This window comes from Lissotriton vulgaris, chromosome 5, assembly GCF_964263255.1.
Source record: "Lissotriton vulgaris chromosome 5, aLisVul1.2, whole genome shotgun sequence".
In the NCBI taxonomy this organism is placed as follows: Eukaryota; Metazoa; Chordata; class Amphibia; order Caudata; family Salamandridae; genus Lissotriton; species Lissotriton vulgaris.
The window spans coordinates 955,420,804-955,441,910 of record NC_141693.1 but is presented as its reverse complement, the minus strand read 5'-3'; the positions used below and the strand labels follow the sequence as shown (position 1 = coordinate 955,441,910).

Sequence of the window (21,107 nt, the reverse complement as noted above, 5' to 3'; positions counted from 1 at the left end):
AAGATAAGTCGGATTACAAATCAAGTCAAATCATACATGCTTGCATGTGTTTAAAATCACCAATCTGATGCGGATGAATTGTTCTTCCTAGAGTCCATTAATCCTGATGCCTATTTCTAAAGCTGAAAATGAAATGTGAGCACGGTGTTGTAAATGGTGTTAGTATCAACAGAAGCTGCTAGGTGACTGATTATTCATCAAAACCCAGTAATGAGAGCCCTTGTAGCCTTTTACTAACACATGAGACCCAAAAGAGCACGGATTGCTAACCATGAACCCTGAGATACCTGATGCAACTTAGCAATGGGTTTTACTTTTAGGTAGGGCAAGCCAATTTATTACATAGCTCGAAATCAGTTCTTATGTTTGACCAAGTCAAACACTAGCCCATGTGAGGTATAACATGGAGTCACTGAGATGCTCAACACAACGCCCAGCACTTCAATGAGCAGAAGTATTTGAGAGTATCTGTTAAGTGTATTAAATATTTCAAAACGGAATACCACCAAGAGCATAATAGCAACCTAAATTACATTGATAAACCAGTTTTGTACTCTAGTTGAAAACAATGGTAAAATGTATTTTAGGGCAGACTCCCATCGGCTATTTCCAATGATATAATTCAGTACCAGTTACCTCTGATTATGCTCTCGATGTGTTCCCTATGAAATATTTGGCATGCAAATGTTTTTGTGTATCTAACACTTGTGCACTTATTTACACAAAGGCTGATTGCCTCCAAAATTTATTTAATTTTGCTTTCTTAGATTTGATTCAAATTTAGCTACAACAGACTGCTGAGTGTAAAAGAAATGAACGTGTGGGCAAAATTATAACATTTAAAAATGTCAGATTACAAGCCAGTTGTATCAAAAGTCATAAAACAAGCCTCCCTTGTGAAATTTCTCTTTATTAATCATGCCATTAGATATTAACATTCCTCATTTACTGGAGGGCCTTTTATCTCTTTCAAATACATTATTCGTCCTTTTGGAGATAAACTGTATTAATATCCATTTGAGTAGGCTACCGCGGCCTAATGCATAGTAATTTTTGTTGGAGAGCTTTTATTTTAGAATAAGAAAATTACACAGCAATAAAACCTGAAGGAATAAGCAGCTAGAATAGCAGGGAATCACATACCATGCCAAATGAGGCAAGCAATCAGACATCCTCTGAAAGGACCAGATATCCTGTTATCATACTCAGGCCAATATCCAGAATTGGCCATACAAATAGGGACTGACATGACCAAATGCGCTCCATGATTCCTACACGGAGAAATAGCCCACAGCTCAAAAAGAATACATATTTAAATGCACTGGAGTGCACTGAAGTTAATCTTGTTACCTTACATGCATTAAAGGCATAACAGAAGAAACATTCTAAATATTTAAGTCATGCCAGTGTGCTGGGGGATTAATCATAATGCAATTGATAACATTTTAACGGTCTTTGATGTCAATTCAAGTTGGGATTGCTGAAGCTAATGTGGCAGCAGAAAATGATAGCAGGCACTTTGCTCGCCGCTGTGATCAGAAAAATTGAAATCTGCCTACTATTAGAAATATATCAGTGGACAGTGTTTGAAAGATTTTCTTCACTGTTTCATCAACAGTCCATATTTTTTTCTGTCTGATATTTCCACTCTCGGTGAACAGACATACACAAATAGACACACACACATTGTTATAGCAACACAAACTTCATTAGGAAAAATATATATATATATATATATATATATATATATAGAGAGAGAGAGAGAGAGAGAGAGAGAGAGAGAGAGAGAGAGAGAGAGAGAGAGAGGGAGAGAGATAGAGAGAGAGATAGAGGGAGAGGGAGAGAGATAGATAGATAGATAGATAGATAGATAGATAGATAGATAGATAGATAGATAGATAGATAGATAGATAGATAGATAGATAGATAGATAGATAGATAGATAGATAGATAGATAGATAGATAGATAGATAGATAGATATGAGTTTACTGGGAGATGGGGGGCCAATGCTGGTTCTAGCAAATTCTTCCCGGTGTGTAACTAAAGTCCCGATACCTTTACTCATTTTGTATTCTTCTCCTCTGCCTACAAAACCCCCGTCAGAAGTGGATTATTTCTGTATGTCGCCTTACAGGTGTTATAACAATTGGGGTAGCCTTAAGGATATTGAAATCTGACACAGGGGAAATAGTTATGGTCGCCATGGCTAAATTTCTACATGCAGCTTGACTTATGCATTTGCAGACTGCAAGCAACACTTTGCAACATGAGAATGTGTTGTAATTTTTACATCAAGAGAAGGGGTGTATAAAGAAAACTAAATTAACTAAAGGCTTCCAAAATGACTTGGTATCTGGCTAGTATACTTTAAGAAGTGGGTAGTATTATTAAAGATATTATATAAAAGAGGAGTATAGTAGTGGTTGACCTGATTCAGGATGATTTATGATTCAGAGGGGAATTGTAACAACATTTGTCCTGTAGAAAGAGGATATACATTTGAAGGGTCATTACCCCTTATTTCTTCTCTATTTTAGTTTCCTCGTATGTGCTTTTGTTTATTTTTTAATTGAATTTTTAATTAACATAAATTTTAAAGTAACCCTTGTATATAGGAAATGCTATTTTTAATTGTTAGGTGTTTTATGGATTGTAATCTGAAATAAACAATGTAAATGTATGTATATATATATATATATATCTATATACATAGAAATATATATATATATATATATATATATATATATATATATATATATATATATATATATATATATATATATATATATATATATGTATAAATAATTGTTGGTATTATGATGGTACAAGATTTTAAGCATTATGCCGTAATAGATTAACATCGCTACCATCACAAAAATCTGATGGCATGCAGTATGTGCTCAATAAAGTTTGGTGAAAATAATTTCAACCATGAGCGATCTGAAGGAATTGCGCATGCACAGAACTGAACAAATGAAAGAATAATTTGCTCTAGTACCTGTGCACGCAATAACACCCATGAAATACAGAATGTAAATTATGTATATATGTATATACAACTAACTGTATTATAAGCCAGCCGTGTAAATAATTGTTGAGTATTAATTGTGTACTGTGGACACTACAATATACTTTACATTCATTGAACAGTCCATTTTCTATGTTTATGTAACTATGTAAATACTTCATAGTAACGCGACACAGTAGTGTGATCAAGTCAGGCAACTGACGAAACGCTTCACAGCAAAATAAAACCCTTTGGTACTGACTTCGAGTGCAAGTTCTTTTTTCAAGAGGATTGTTGTGGTGATATATATATATATATATATATATATATACTAGCAGCCCGTCCCGACCTTTTGTGGGGGCAATCAGGCTTAAGGGACCCGCCCGCCCAGGCCGCCGCCTGCCCCGACATTGTCCTTGGGTCTCCCGAAGTAGCAGCCCGTCCTGACCTTGGCTTCAGGGCCCCATCCCACCCCGACATTGTCGGTGGGTTCCCCGGAGCCTTACCTCATCCGCCGCACCTCCCCGCGCTCCTGAGATCACCGGTCCGCCGCTCCTCGACGCTCCTCCCCTCTCCTCCCCGCCTGCCCGCGCTCCTCTCCTCTCCTCCCAGCCTGTCCGCCGCTCCTCACCGCTCCTCCCCGCCTGTACGCCGCTCCTCCCCGTGCTCATGTCCGCCACTCCTCCTCGTGCTCCTGGACATCGCTCCTCCCCGCACTCCTGATGTCAGCACGCACATCGCGGCCGGCGCTACTTCCATGGGACTACTTTTTTTTTTCTCGTAAATTTTTTAAATAACGTATATTTTTTTTATTTATATAGCCTATGTCCATCTGCACACCCTGACAATTTCAACAATGTATCGGGTGTGTGGATTGGCCCTGTGGTTCCCGAGTTTACCCGCCTCAAAGGTTCAAAGTTCTTCCTTTATAATAGTAGTATATATATATATATATATATATATCGCTGCACAAAGTGACCCTTAAGCCAATCGAAAGCGCTCCGCAGTGTGTGCTCTGCCCAGGGGTCGGATCCTGACCCAAAGGAAATCTTGGTATACAAAGGAGGCGGCACAACCAGGATACTTCTCAAGCCTTATTTATTTCACTTCACCCCGCCACGTTGGGGATGCAGCACAGGCAAGGTAAATTGTTTTATTTATTTAATTACCTTACTCCTGTCTGTCGTATGTCAGACTCCACTACACCCACACTGCCCCTCCCCAACCCCGCCCCACTGGCCTGCAGCACTTCCTCAGCGAGCCACCACTGCCTGTGATCATGCCTAGCAACAACTGAATACAGGGTGTCCCTTTCCACGACATCCAGTGACAGTATCTGTGGACACACAACGAGGGTGTATGCTCCTTTTTTATCATCTTTTGCATTTGTTCTTATACATTCCCTTTAGAAATGCAATTACAAAATATTGTGGAGTAATAATAATACTTCTTAGCAATTAAAAAGTAATCAGTCTTTGGCCTTGTTGTCTATTTTCATGTTACCAGAACCCCAGGGTGTGTGGGGGGTGAGTTGCCGACTTTTGAACTGGAGTTCCAGGTTCTAGTATCGGCGTGGGCTCGACATCCTGTGATTTGAGGCAAATTGTTTAATTTCCTTGTGCATAAAGTAGAGAAAAAAATTGATTTGTCTTTGTATAATATAACTGGTGGTAGGAAAAGAGCTTCAATACCTTCGAGTCAAGTAGACGCTATATACAAATACCCTACATAAAACTGCAAAAATAAATTGCAGAACTGTGACAAGCAGCAAACGGTCATTCACCTCTTGCAAACTTGTTACAATTTGTTATTGCAATTTTCGAATATATATATTTCTATTAAATACCCTTTTTGGTATTCACCATTTCAGTTCACGTTTTCATCCAAAAAACTGAAATAACTTTTTTTAAATTTTTCTATTTCTTATTTGCCTTCTAAGTTTGACGTCAGGGATGCTAGAAATGCCATGCTATTGGCATAGGCTGCTAACGTTGCACTGTGATAAAGGCTGTGCTTGCAGCGCCTTGTCTAGTACCATGCAACTGAGATGTAGTACATGTTAGCCAACCTTCTTGTCAGACTAATGCATACTTAAGCACTTTAAATTAATCGTGCTCAGACTTGTAGCCATGTTTTAAATAGTGTCATTATGCATACTTCTTGTACCACTAAGATCCCATTGTTCTTGAAAGTCTACAACTTGCAAGCGAATCAAGGATTTCGATTTTGGCCCACATTTTCTTCTGACTGAAAAACCTGCCTGCAATAATAAAAACAGGAAGCCATTCATTTGCTTCATTCCAGCTGCTGGTTTCAGCTATTAAACGAGTTCCAGTTTCATTTCAATAATGATCATCTTCCTGTAACTTCCCAATCATGCATTTGTCATAATGCAGTAATTTTCTGGCTACAAACAGATCCTGGTAATGAGGCAGTTTTTCACATTAGCAGCATAACTACATAATAAGAACATCTGCAGTTCCTTTTCTTAGGGAGACGCGGGAGTGCCAATTAAAAATGGAGATTCTTAAATAAGATATAATACCCTTTTTTCCAAAACAGATCTACGTTGGTTAATTCATGAATAGTGTTAGTTCACCATACCCAACAACGAGAGGTGGCGATGTGCAATAAAAAATTAAATAAAGGGCAATTGAGTTTCTCAGTACAGAGACATTCCTCTAGAGGGTGTTCATGATTTCAGTGACAAAGTGCTATTTGCTGACAAGCAGTTTACACATTAACCAACTGCATCCAAGTGGGGGTTGCCAATAGCAATTATATCACTCAGAGGTTATTAAATGTCCTACTGGTAAGTAACTAGGTGAACTTGACCAGGTGATAAAGACTGCTGTGAGCAAATGATTGTGCAGTGAGGAATGCTCCTTTGTCCTGCTGTTTCTCCGGATAGCTTCCCTTTCGGAAATGGCTGTATAAAAAGGCGCATTAAAAATGTGCGCCTACTGCAGACAAAATTGATATTTAACTCCCTGCTGAATACGTCGGCTTATCAGACCACCTTTATCACATCACCTCAAAAACATTACACAAAGTATGCAATTGCCTATTTTGCCCACATTTCAACCCTTTGAAATAATGATAAGTTGTACACTTTATCATCAACTGTCTCTATCCAGTGCATTTCATCCATAAGACATTCAGATGCTTGGGAAATTAAAATTTCAAAGATGTGCAGCAAAAAAAAAATCAATGAGAAGAGATCAATGCTCATAGAAATTTCATGAACTTTGAACCAGTACGGGCATGATGATGAGAAGTGGTTGGGATTTCAGGTTGCTGATTGTTCCGCACGCGGATGAAATGCAGCCTACGGTGCTAAGAGGAGGTATACGTTTTTAGATGGGTTTTCACTTTAACATTTTGTCTGACAAATGATGTATTTTTAGCCTGCTTCAATAACAAGAACAAATAGAACAAAATCATCCTTTCCAAAGTGACTCGTGCTACTATTCCTTACAAACACCTAATGCTTTGCACATTAACAGTGCAAAGAAATCAAATCAGCTCCCTTTGCAGCTGATCGCAGGTGCAAATTAATATTGTAAAATGAAGATCAATACATGGACAGGGCAAGATCAATAGTGGCTAAATTATTGCTGCATTTTCCTCCTCATTCAAGATGAGTTGTGTTTTCCTCTCAAAGTCAATACTTTGCAGGTTTTCTCATTAATTTCTCAATAAATTTGGCAATGAATTTCAATCACAGAACTCGGCAGAGTGAGCCAGGCATTATAGAGTGCATGGAAAACACAAAGGCATGGAGGAGCAGAATGCATCATCCATCAGAAGGCAGTCTTGCTTGTTGAAGCGAGACTAACATGCTTGACATAGTAAGGACAACCTATTTACAGTAAAAATTAAAAAGACTTTTAACCTATTTTTTCAACTGAAGTAAATATTGATTTTTCATTGAAAAAAACGTTTTCAATTTAGTGCTTTACCTACTAAACTGGCTTCACATCTCTACCATATCAGTAGGTGAGACAATCAAATGCAAATTGCAACTTGAAATTAGAGATTCTCCTTCAAGTAATGACAAATAAAGTTACTACAGGTTAGAACTTGTAAATAAGCATCCGACATGTCTCTTTCATTACTGCTGATGTTGTTTCTGTTAAGTCTTCCGTGAAGTAGCTTATCGAAACCTACTTCATGTTTGATGCCTCTATATTCAATAATATGTGACACCACCAATCATAATTGTGATGTCATGCCGAAACATGAAAAATGTGGCTGTCATTATTTTTATCTTGTTGCTAGAAAATAACCTTGCTTCGATCTCAAGCACAACATTTATACAATCATATTTCCATACCTCAAATTGGGTCCATAATGTTTTTGTGATGATCAAAAGCATATATATCATTAATGCAGAAGGTGCAGTTGGACCTATTGCCAGGGCTGTGAGGGGACCCCTGCACCCAAGTTGTAGCTGTCTTTGACCCCCCTGAGGCAAAAGTGCAGGAGGTACATTTTCCTTGATTTCATTGGCGTCTGTGGCACCCTCGCTATGCAACTGGAGACAAAATCTATGTAACTAATAACATTAATAGTAAATTGTGTGTCGGAGGTGCACCCCCTTCTAAAGTAACATAACAATTCTTTACCCATTGCACTGTGGTTTGTAGACAGCAAAATACATTTTTTGGTGTTACACAAATTCAAGATGTAAATATAAAACTGAAAAGTCAATGTCTATGAGGGAGTAGACTATATTTCCCCTCCTTTTTCTCAACGTCTGTTTAGTCTTAAATGCATGATTCATTAAATAATGAATTGCAAGGGGAATGGTCTTTACCTCAAAATGCATTGCTGCTCTCATAAAATTCACAAAAAGATATTGGGCTAGTTTCCACTAAAATGTTCTTCTACACTACTATGTTGTGTTGCTGAGGGAAAAGGTTCTTGCTTAATAAACAGTCCTCAATGGACATATTAAACGTGCAGTGATGCCTGTACTTGCAGCACTGTGCCTCTACAGAATTAACAGATGAGTGGAAAGCCTGACTTAGAATTACTCACCTCTTTAAACTGGTAAGGAGCACACAACTGCCCTAATGTAGTCTTCTGGTGGGGTAACAATAGGTCATGTTACTTTGACATAAAGTGTCAGTTATTTAGGACAGCTCAATGAACTAGAGGTCTGAGTTAGTCCAATGTGAATCCTGATCCCAAAGGAAGTGCTCTCTTAGTCAATTTAGAAAGGAGTCTTACTGTGCTAGTCAGCACATCCCTCAACCAATGTGTTTGCCAATGAATTGCAAAGATGTCTAAGCGTTATTCCCCATTAACTATATAGACACACAGTATCCATAATTCCCATGACATCATAAAGGAATGCTGATACATTGTCATATGGGTTGGTAGTATAGAAAAACAAATATTAGATTTGCTTAATCCATCTCTTAGGAGAAATAAACCTTGTGGGAAATAAAACAAACAGTTTTTAAATACACTAGTAATTCAAAAAGTCATCGAGACATCCATTTACAGAGAACACTATGCAAATGTGTAGTGTTGCAAGGAACTGCAGGTGCAGGTGATCTAAGAAGGCAAAGCAAACATTCTGTATTCTCCATGGAGTTTTTTTGTGGGTCAGCTTACATACAGCATGCTTAGAGATGCTCTTAAGAATGATTAGAAAGTTGCCCGCATATTTGAACAAAGTTCTAGGCAGTGCAGAACCTTGCAACAAGTTCTTGTTCAATGTATTTTTGTCAAAAAAAGAAAGGTTCTAAAATTCTTAAATCAACTTTATTCTGTGAATCATGACATTCAGGCCAAGTCAGAAACCTCTCCATACACATATATTTGTGAAAATGTTAGCATGTGTGAATGGCAACTCGTGTCACCGAATCACAAACTTTGAGTTAGCGTTCACAAAGGTATTTACAGACATTGAATTCTGCCAGTATGGCAGAATTTTCAGTGTGAGCAAATCTGCTCACCTGCACAGATTGTGGGTGTTCCAAGTGTAGAAACATTTGCCAGAGTAAGTTAACAGCCAAAATGTGAGCCATGCATAATGGGCAGAGTTACCCATATTGAGGGTGTAAATCAGTATTCAGGTAGGGGATTGGGAGGAGCACAGCCACACAGTTATCAGACAGTAGGGAAATGAGTTTCCTCATGGGGAGAAATTAATTATGTATTCTAGAAGAAATGCATTTTTGTATTTCGCTTACAAGCAGAAAGATAGACGTATTACATTGCTGTACAGGGAAGTGTTTGTGCATTAGATTACTCAAGGGAATCTGTGACAGTCACAGACTACCAGGAGTACTCCTTGAAGTTTATGAATTACAGGATGGTGGGACATTTCACAAATTGTAGATATGACCCACTGAGTGGAAAATTTCAACTTTTGAGTTGACTTTGTGAATTGGATGCACTCTAATATCATCCTAAATTACAATGTAATCAAATTATTTGTGTTGTATTGGGGAGTTGTACAGGGTCAGATATAGAGGCGTGTTTTTAGTGGGTGTTGATGGAAGAACATGTGAAACAAATGAATAAACATGTTACATATTTTAATTGTGTAAACCTGAAAGCTGACAAATACTAAAATGTTGAGCTTTTATTTATTTTATCCAGGCAGGACCTACCAGGGGAAACATTAGCATGATGCAGAGCTAAGCCTCATTGCAGACACAGAAAGCAATATCACCTTTGTGTGATTTCTGTGCATCTGTATATGAAGATCTGAGTGTTCTATTGAATACTAACCTGGCATTGAGAATTTACCAACACTTACTACTTAAGCTTTAAGTAGTGTATCGCTACTGCACAACCATATCTGAGCTGAACATTATTCGTATAGTTTTTTCAGGAGAAATTATAAAACTTATTTTCAATGACACAATACCATTTATACACTTCACTATAGCATGGCTATGTCCTCTCCTCTTGTTTGCCTTCTGTCACTACGACTATTTCTGCAATTTCTTCAACATTCTTCCCTCATTTGAAAGAACTGATTTATAATAACCTACTCATCGTTATGTTTCACTTCAAATTAGAAGTCTAAACACGTAATCGTGTTTACCTTCTATGTTTCTCTGATTCGGGTAATCTAGTATGCACTGAACTTCATTCATATTGTTCTCTTAACTATAGAAAGAATGCCAATTGAAACTTGCCATGTTCCTTCCTATGCAATAACCTAAATATTCTAATTCCAGTCACTAATCATTTCGAGACAACTATCTCAAAATGAACCTGTAATTTAAAAAATACATTACATGTACCATTTTCATATGGGTCTATGGTGCCATCTCAGGATTCTGGTGATATTTACAAACCAGTATGACTTCGGTGTCATAGGTATTATTCCACTGGATTCCCTTGATGCAGATTTGAACCATATTACACAAAAAAAACAGTTAAAGTTCAGCTTTGGTGTAAGCTCATTCAGGGCTTTCATTCTCAGTTGATGAGCAAAGAATCCTAATGTCAAGTTGGGGACCTGCCTCTTTGTGGCCCCGATTGAAAGGGGCCACAAAACTTGGTATAAAGAACTCAAAATAAATGAGTATTTTTTTTATCCTGGGCATATTTTGTCCAATTGCACCAAAGATATTAGCAAATCAAAAGGTAAATGTTGGAGTTGACCCTTTTGGCAGGTTCACCCCAAAACATTTTTTTGCGTTCTCCTAGCCTTTTTCTGTAACCTGGGGTTGGTGATTATAGGCCTCTGAGCACTTTAGCACTGTGGCCCAGTGTAAAGTGGGTGCACTCTCTGTGTATGTGTGGTGAGATGGGCCTGCCCTCCCATAGGAATGCATGAGGGATATGTGTGTCCATAGTAATTCCTGGTATGAGAGGAGTGCAGGGGCGAGTTTAGTTTATATGAACTCGTGAGGATAAATGCTGCGCAATGGTCCAGTGGGCCCTGCCAGGTATGAATAATCACTTGTAGGTATGACTAGTGCCAGGTGGCACAATGTATAATATGTGTTTACTATTGTAATGTGTTATGAGAATACAAAGGCTATTTTTTATATAACCTTGTGTGCAGTTCCTTTTGTAGTGTGCCTGGGATGTTGTTGCTGTGTGCGTGCGCAAATGCTTTACACATGGCCACCGGGATAAGCCTGACTGCTTGCATCAAGCTAATAAGGGGGTGAACAGGGGTAATCTTTGGCGTGTAACTCCTTTGCCCTGACTAGAGTGGTGGTTTCTGCCTGGCTTTGTCTCAAGCCTTATCCAACCAGAAATCCCATTTCTAACAGTAAATTTGTATCTAAGCACACCTACACAGGTGCTACCATCTGTATTTGACATATCAAATACAGATATATAAAACTCAACACCTCTTGAAGCAAACCCGCACTGCGGACCAAACTGGGGATTGTGCATCCAAACTTGGGCAAGAGGAGCGAGGTTAATTATCCATTCACCAGGAAATCAATCCAAAGCTTTAATCTAGTGCACGAACGTGCAAAACCCAAAGCATTTCACTTTTTGCCTTGATCACAGATATAGCACATATTGATGTACAGAAGTGGTGAGCTTGCGTAGCGACATGGGTATGTTTGTTCATTACGCTGGTAGTAGTGCACCCAGGATAGTACTGCCATAGTTGGAAGCTAGAAGGATCTATTATATCATAATCTGCACCAGGGAGCTGATCATATTAGATGTTTTTATTTTAAGAAAGAAAATGTACAAAAATTGCCATTTGGCTGGAGAGTATGATTTAGCAATGTAGTTGCCTGACCTGGGTGTGCCTTGAAGCATTCAGTAAGTTTATGAAGTTTGTTTCTGAGAAGTCACAATTAAGAGTCAGGATCAAGCAAACTCATCCTTTTCTTTTTTGTCTTAAGATGATTGATTTGAAACCAGCATAGATGACTGTATACTATAGGGTCAAAGGCCATTTTCAAATAATCTTTAATGGCACCTGAAGCATCTAAGGTGTACCCTTTTAAGGGATAATACAACTGCTTAATGACCTGACTTTCCTTGCATATTTTGGATTTATAGAAGCATTATTCATGGCAGGATTTCAACTATGCAAAACAGTTTCATGAAAATCTAAATGTTTAATGTATGTATCGAATATTATGCAAACCTAACAGTGTATTTTCCACGTTTAAACTCACCAACCTATTGTATTTAAGACATTACCAAAATTGGGTAAAGTGCCATTGAAAAATGTGTATCACAGGATTTATGAAAAATTGTATATGAAACAATGGTGCTCCATATGGAAGATACCTACAGCTGCATGATTGGCGGATATGCTTTATGCGGTATGTATCCCTAATGGATTATTGATGAGTTATGGGAAAAGGTAACCACCTGCAACAGAAAGGCACTTGCATTCTCACAAAATGTTTTGAGAGAGAAACATCCACACACATTTTGGTGCTGTTTTGAGAAAATTACTTATTGAAGTTACAAAATGTTTTGCATTGTGCTTATCCATCGCCATCACCAATATTTGCAAATTCCAAGAGACACTTAGGAAGAATACAAATTCAAGTTAAGCACAGACCTTTTCACAACAAAAACATAAAGGGTGCCAAGTATGGAAACAGTATAAGTAACAGTGTAGGTCTTCAACCTTCGCAATATGTCTATGACTTATCCCTTTGCATGCACTTTGCAATTTTGAAAATACCAAAGAAGTAGATATGATTATACTTTTCTATGATCTAGATTTCTCTTCAAAAAGTTAATTATACCCTTTTAAAAGTGTCTGTTGTTCACGTGTATGCTTCTCTCCAATAGCTTTAAAAGGAAGCATCAGGTGATGGCTATTTGCAGCACGCTAAAACTTTTGCAATAGTGTTGGGGAACTCCAACAGCTATGTTGAACCAGTGGATGGGGTACCCAAGTCAAAAAGATCTAAGTTAACTCTGCACATTTTTATGGCTTATACATTAGTCTTAGGCCACAGCATATACATGATTCATGTGTGATAGTTGACAAGCGTGACAACCAAGCAAAATGCTCTATTAAACAAATATTGAAATATAATAAAAAAAACAATTCCACAACTTTCCACGTATAATACTCTGGAAGCGTAATACGTTTGAACTTTTTGTGTGGAATGAATGCCTCAGAAAAATAAATGATTAACATATTTTATGTGCCTCATTTTTCTCTCCAAAGGGAAATGGGTAAATCCAGTTCTCCAAATATAATCATCCTGAAAACAGAAATTCCTGTTCGGTGCCCAAACGCCACCGTGAACAACGTGCACCAACCACAAACTATGGCATAATGTGCGAACACCTTAAAACTAATTATTACTTTTAATAATTAGCTAGAAGAAAGGGAATTAAGTTTAATAATCCATGACTCCCTCCTCTGCTAGAAAAGACTTATAAGCTTAGCCTACCAATTTAAAAATCAGACAAACGGCAAAAGTTTAATGTTTTGACTTTCCTGAGCTTTAAATTTAGATGCAGATAACAATCGAACAAATTACCACATGAAGCCTTACATATTTCAACAAGATAATGTGTAGGATAATCTAGTACTCGTTTTTTACCCTATGTGATTCTTATAATTTGTTTATTCTAAAAGGACACCCTAAAAATAAGGCATAAATTGTGATTGGGGACGGATAAAAGTAAAGCTCCTTTTCCAACTTTCAAATATCGGCATTTATAGAACACAACCGAGATGACCCCTTTGTCCTTTCATCCAAGACAAATTATGGTCTTCCCAAGAATATAAGTTGTCAGATTTGGTGCAACATAGTCGATACCTTCACCTTGACTTGCAAACTTTGTGATTTATCAATTCCTCTGAAGCCCTGTGTGTGACTCCAACTCAGCCTAGTACAGCGAATCATGATACAAAGAACAGGCTTCGGTCAGAGCTATGTGAAAAAAAATAAAGCACTCTCTGATGATAGATAAATGTGTCTTGTTTGCAACAGCCAAAAATCGCTTGACTTGTACTAATAACAAAAAGGCCATGTTGGTCACCGTGGGTCTAAAGACGAAGCACCCTGTCACTGGCCTGGTTGGGAAATTAGCAAATAATGTTCCTGTTCCTTGATAAATGTGTGACAGTTTACGCTCACCAATCATTTTTAACATTTTGATGCATGCCCATGATCCCGCTGGAGGACCAGAAAAGTTTACTGGCCCTCAATTTTCAGATGATAAATGGAACACTCTAAATGTGTGATTCCTATATGAGGTATAGTTCATTTTAAGCAATTCTGGTAAATGGGTGTCACTGATTAGGACAAATGGTCTATTCGTGCAACAGCACAAATGGTATGTCTCATTTCTCTAGCTTCCTTGGAGACAGGAAATAAGAGTGACAACTGTGATCTAGCAAAACTCAATTTAACAACAACCAAATAAAACACATTCTCTGCTTCTATATTTCTAATATAGTTATGCAGTAAAAGGGTAAACAGTTCACATTAAATTTTTTCAGATTGTACTAATGGTAAATCTATAGTTTGTAGTAGAAATTACAGTTTATGCTTCTCTTTTACCATTAGCAATATTTGTGTGTGCATGTATATATATTTTTTGACTTGTCTATATCTTTGATGCTGTTTAACGAATCTTCACGAAATTTTTCCAAAAAGTGTGTGTTGTTGAGTCTTATTGTGCATGGAAAGTTTCGAGGGGATCTGTTGAGTGGGGGCCGAGGAACGGGGGAGGTAAAAAAAGTCTGTTACTCAAGTTAAATCTCATTGAGATTTTAGACACAACTACAGCCTAAGCCACTGCATGGAATTATACCAAATTTGGCAGAAAGGTAGCTTTACGTTGTTTGCAGATTGTGGAGAAAGGGGACATGGCCTTCTGCCAACTCAAAGCACTCCTGCTGTGTGAGACTTACTGGAGGTATCAGTAGGGCTTCTTGACCCCGAAGGACCCTCAGCACCCCAGTGGACTTCATTCCCCAACCAGTAGTGAGCAAGGAGACGTGTTTGCAGAGTGATGGAAAAAGGGGGCATGGCCTCTGAAGACCTCTCAGAAATCCTGCTGCATGGGACTTACTGGAGATAACAGGAGGGGTTGTTTGCCCCCAAGGACCCTGTGCAGCCAAGTGGACTTCATCCCCAACCGGAGCCGCATTTTCAGAGTGGTGGAGGAAGGGAGCAGGGACTCCAATGATGTATCATAAAATTCTACTGTGTGGGACTTACTGGAGGCAATAGAAGGGGTAGTTGGCCCTAAGGACCCTCAGGAGCCATGGGGATGTTATCCCCGAAGTAGCAGTGCACCAGGAGGCGTATTTGCAGAGTGGTGGTTAAAAGAGGCAGGGCCTTGTGTGACTTGCCTGGGCTGGCTTTTTTTTATTTTTTTTATTTATTAGGAGCGGGGACTGCATGGAATCCCTTCTCTGGGGCATGGCCTTTTTTTAAAAAGGGGGGGTGCATGGCCCCCCTCCCGGGGCTCGTCCCCCGAGGCCTGGCAAACTTGTAATAGGAGAGGGATCATGCAACCCTCCTCCCTGTGCCAATTTCAGCCCCGGGGGCCTCACCCCCCCCAGCCTGTTCCTTTAAACAAAAAAAATGTAAGTACTAGGAGAGATGGGCTGCATGGTCCCCTCCCTGGGTGGATTTCAGCCTTGGGGATCCTATCCTCCAGGGCCTGGCTATTAATTGACTGAATTAACTCAAGCTGAGTCCCAAGATGGCTGCCAACACTTCCTCATTTGAAATGTTGTCCTTCTAGGTACTCTGAATCCTATTTTAATCACTCCATCACATCTAGCAGTTCTGGCCCCACACCCGCACTTCACCAAACGGCAGTTGGATAGAAGATCTCCGATAAAGTGCCTCTATTTTAGGGAGCCCGCTGGGTACTGCACCGCCGACCCAACGAGGAGCAGCCCATATGATGAAGCATGACACATGAAAGGGTGTGTGAGGGCATTAAGATCCAACATATGGATCCCCACCTATATCCTTCCTTGATATAGTGGGACCTAGTTTCTTGTGACTCCCCCAGAATTTTCTATACGAGGAACAGCACAATCCCCCTTTTTTGTAGACATTGATTGAGGCCACCTTTGTGCTGGACCCCCTACACTTAATGGAGTGGAAAACTGGCCACCTGTCCCTCTCTTTATTGTAAATATCTAAAATATTGAACATGAACATAACATATAAAGATGTGATTTGTGAGGATAATTAAAGAATATTACTCTGTTAATACGTGTAATGTGTTGAAAGTGCATTGACCCATGAGACTGTCCGTTTGTAATGGTATAATGAGCAGGAGATGTTGTCTCTATACCTGTAGAATCTCGTTTGAAGGCCTATCACCAAACTTTAAAATGCTACTGAAACATGAAACCTATTCTGCAGCAAGAGAGAGCTGGGACAGGCAGGGGTGGCAAACTGGGGCATTGTGATGGAAAACATGTTGCAGGGCTGGGCCTTTGAAGAAAATGACAGAAATTAAGACATGTTTAATACATTTTAAATGTGGTCATGAATCTCAGACTATCAAACCCAAAGGCAACTGATAGTCGGGTGATGGTTGTTTAACCCCTCCTATGCTCATGACGAGGTCAGCTCGTCATGAGCCACGGTGCTCGTGTGCTCATAACAAGCTGAGCTCGTCATGACCGTTGGAACGGCACGCTGGGCTAATCCCCCTGCTGTGCAAGCGTTCTATGAAAACGGTGAGCTCGTCATGAGCACACGAGCCCCGTGGCTCATGACGAGCTGACCTCGTCATGAGCACCGGGGCGCTGTGCGCGCCTCCCCCCAGCACAGGAAACAGCCCTGCAGCCAAGGGGTTAACCACTGAACACTGTGCAGGACGCTTTGGCGTGCATGTTCCACTAAAGTGGTAGTCTTGTCAGACTCGTAAATAGTATCCAGGCTTGGATGTGGGGGGCCCCTTTTAGACATGTTTACAATCAGCACCAACATCTTAGTTTAAAACTGGGCTCAGTCTGCTAAGAAGGCCTCCAAGTAATTTGTGATAATTTCTTTAATTGAGCAAAAACAAGTCTTTAAAATAGAGCTTGGCCGTCAAAGCGTTGGGCTAAGAGGGGCTAAGAAAGAGGACTGGAAGCAGCTACACTACTTACATAATGCAGGGCCAGTGTTTGAAGCAAAACTATTATCAGTGTGCTTGGAGCTCTTTTTGTTTAATGAGCAGCAATTAAGTAAAAATGCGCCTTTCAGAGAGCACTAGCACACATGCATGACATTACACGCACCCTCACTTGGACAATTGTTTCATACCAAACGCTTTTAACTGTGACAGTTTTTCAATTACAAACATGTAGCCTATATATTGTCTTAATTTAATTGCATTTCTTTTTTCATATTCCAATTAAAATAATAACGCTGAGGTTTTACTTGAACGTTTTAACTGCCCTTACAAGTAGAACGATGAATGCTAAACTATTGGCTGTGCTAGTCTGAAGAGTTTCTTTGTAAGAGACTTTTTAATTATTAGGCAATGAAAAAATCATAAACAACAGGGCGACTTTTAATGCAGCTAGTAACATGTTTGGAGGATTCACTCTTAAGTACAACTAATATCTGATTAATTTACTTTTAGTGGCTCGCGAGTATGTATTGTATTTTACAGTCTAGAAAGCAATTTACTATTAACTGGCAATTACATACAGAATGATTGTTAATTCGCCTCTTAAGTGCGTGGTGCTTGAAAATTGTTATCACACTCTAATTTTTGACCTTTTTTACAACAGGGTGAGGTGCCCTGGGAATACAGAAGGCTAGTAGACAAGAGCTGGACATGTCATTTGTGACTCATACTTTTAATTTACCATGCTAATCAACTGAATTGCCAAATTCTCCCAAGGTAATTGCAGCCTTACAGATGTAGGAAACGGTGCTAGTACTGTTGCAATAGCTGGGTAGTGCCCTCTGTCTGCTGACAGACACGTGCATGTGTTTGCCCTAGTATATTTGCAAACATGCATGTTCGTTTATATATGTGGTTCAGTGAGTAAATGTTTGTGTGTTAATGTGCGTTGGAATTGCTCTGACTTCGTGTGTGTCTGTGTGTGTGTGTGTATGGTTGAGAATTTGTATGCATGGGTGTATTTGTAATAGATTAATATGGTCAATGTTCATACACAAATTAGTTCTTTATTGAACTGAGCGCCGAGAAGTAATTATTTTTGCCCGTTCTTTCTTTCGTACAGGCTTTGTGAGCCACACTATACTCTTGTTTCATTATCCCACAGTCCTCTTGCCCAGTGGAAGGGCTCATGCTGAGAAGGTTAAATGTGAGAGTGCCATGCCAGACTGGAAGCATGTTGGGACACTGATGGAAAACAGATGCCCTCGGGACTTAGTCCCTCCTATTAGGAGAGCACATCATTTTCATATTGTGAAATCTCGAGGCTTGACTCACATTTCAACGAGGAGTATAATTTCCAATGATTATCTCATTGTCCTCATCAATTTGGGAGCAGCACAAACCAGGCAGAAGTTACTAGGTCAGACATGTTACGACCTTACGTTTCTTTTTAACTGTGCTGCGGATAGCAAGCTCTGTCGCATCCAGTGTTCAAAAAGCAAACCCCTCTCAAATCATATTTGCTGTGCTGCACAACAGGCCATGACAGTGTGCTGAAAAAGTTACATATTATTATATTTGCATTTGCATATGAATTTTCATATATTTTTATATAATATATTACATTTCACTCCAGCATTTCACTTGTATTTTTCCTTGTCATTTTTTAACCACATCTGATAGTAAACTGATGACTATTCATTCTGCATATTCATATTCCGTCGTTGAACTACTCTTTGTGACCTACCCAGGTGTTTAGCTGCTACATTATTTACTGCATAAAGCATCGAATCCCTGTATATTTGAGAGTTTTATACAAATAAATAGTGTCATTTTGAACTATTTACCATTTATTCATGCAGTAACATGACTCTGGGGGTGAGGAAAGTTGGACTATAAAGCTGCATTCAATCCTGACTTAAGAAATTAAATGCTCCATTCTAGGTGAGCACACTGCAATTAGTCATCTCAAACTAACAGTGATCTTAATGCCAGCCCATTTATTTTTGCATGTTTCCTGTGGGAGCATAAAACCAAATCATATGGTTAATAGTGTCTATTTTGAAAGGCTGGTGTAAGGTGTAAGTCCCCTATTGCATCGTAGTTAGCTGTTCAATAATATTTCGCTAGTGTTTATAGAGCAAAATATAGACATGAGTAGAGGAGTTTCCAATGGCAATTGATTTTCTCAAGCAAAGGAAAGTCCAAAAATGAAAGTCCCAGTGACTCAGGGGTAAGTGGAAATGACTACAAGAAAGGGCTAAAGTGTAATACATATACATTTGGATTTCAACATCCAAATCAAAAAATAACATGTTTGAGAGTAAAGAAAGCACTCACTAAAGCACTAGTGAAATCTTTCACTAGCACTAAATGAAAACCCTGCAGGTGAACTCCCGAAACACGATTCCTGATTCCTGACTGAAAGCCCTATGTCTAGAATAACTTGACAGTAAACACAGAGGGGCCGATTACGATGTCGGGCGGAATTGCTTCCACCCAACACGTCTCATAAACGCAACCGACCGTCCTTGGTTTGGCGGTTCCGACCAACTGATTTGGATGTGAACAAATTCCAACATTTCCAATGGGAGCATGTGCTAAGGCCGTAAACAGGCCGTAGTACATGCTCCCATAGGGAAATGGGAGGTGGTGTTAATCCCTGCACCCCTTGGCAGGCACCTTAAGGTGCCTGCCACAGGATGCAGAGATTAACAGGAGGGCCCCATAGTTGCCCCCTCGGCCCCCAACCGGAGGCTGTGCACACAAGGGGCCCTGCTAGGGTCCCCTGAACAAGGTTTCCAACAGGTTTCCATGTTGGAAAGGCCGGCATGCCGCCCTGCTGGAAACCATGCATCGTAATCGCAAGAGAGGAAAGACCGCCCTGGGGATTTACGGGCCAGCCTCTGACTTGCAGATGGGCTTCTGGAGCATGTCGGAAGCCAGACGGAATGACTGGTTGGTTTCAATTCTGACCAGCTGATTCATAATCAGCCAGCTGGAATTGAAACCAACGATGGCGGTCGGGCCTGAGGCTTTCTGACCACCATCATAATAAGTCCCAGAGTTGTAAAATGGGAAACCAATGTTAATGAGAAGATGCTTAGAAAGTCACAGCGATATTTATGACAACATAAATGGGACTGAGAAGGATGCAGCTACAAAAAGGAATACCCAAAGCTGGAACACATAAACATTGTTGTGCAATATTTGATGAGACTATTTTTTAATTTAATTTTTTGGTAGATTTATATAGCGCGAACACAATCCGAAGGTATTGAAATGCTTTAAATTAGCACCAATTACGTTATGCAAGGACACACTCATTTTTGGTAGGCACAGGGAGATTAAGTGATTCGCCCAGAATCACAAGATGCTGATCTGATGCCGAGGCTTGAACTTGGTTCCCCAGCTCTAAAGTCGGCAGATGTTTCTATAAGGCCACATTCTATCCTATATATAATGCACTAAAATGCTGAGTCCCATGCTCCAAAGTTGTTGGTAGGTAACAGCTGAGCTCTAGCAGCCCAGAGGAGTAAATAAGAGAACGGAGCATGTTTCAAAGATTTGGATTGTGTTACCGACTTGAACTTCACTAATGAACTTCTGAGATTGCCCTGACAGACTTTCTCAGAACGATCTACCATTTGGCTAGTTTTTAAATAAATATATATATGTGTCCACGAGAAATCCTTTAAGAAGATCACTTTAATACAGGAGCTAAACATCTTAACTGGAGCTTACAATAGTCCAGCATCTTAGGAACACATTATTTCAATCCTTAGATCAAAAAGAAAGCAAGGAGTGATCCCAGCCCAAGCTACAAATACGTTGTACACAGATTTAAAGACACTAGTTGAATTTCACTAACTCCTCGGAGTAGAGAAATGAGAGGCAAGAAACTGGCACCTTTGTACCTAAGAAGTGTTTAATTGAGATAAACATAAACGTGACAACCAGTTTTGAAAAGCAATCCTGATATAGGAATCAGAATAGGATGCAGAGTGTGGTCACAGGCATCCTTATATGAATCACTCAATGAATGATTTAAACGACCACAGGCCTAGTTATTAGTAG

General features: G+C 39.5%; 1 protein-coding gene across 12 annotated transcripts in view; it reads right to left on the bottom strand.

Annotated features, from left to right (window-relative positions):
* The window catches only part of EBF3 (EBF transcription factor 3), a 177,254-nt gene that overhangs the window by 34,808 nt on the left and 121,339 nt on the right, over positions 1–21,107 (bottom strand). The window lies entirely within an intron of this gene.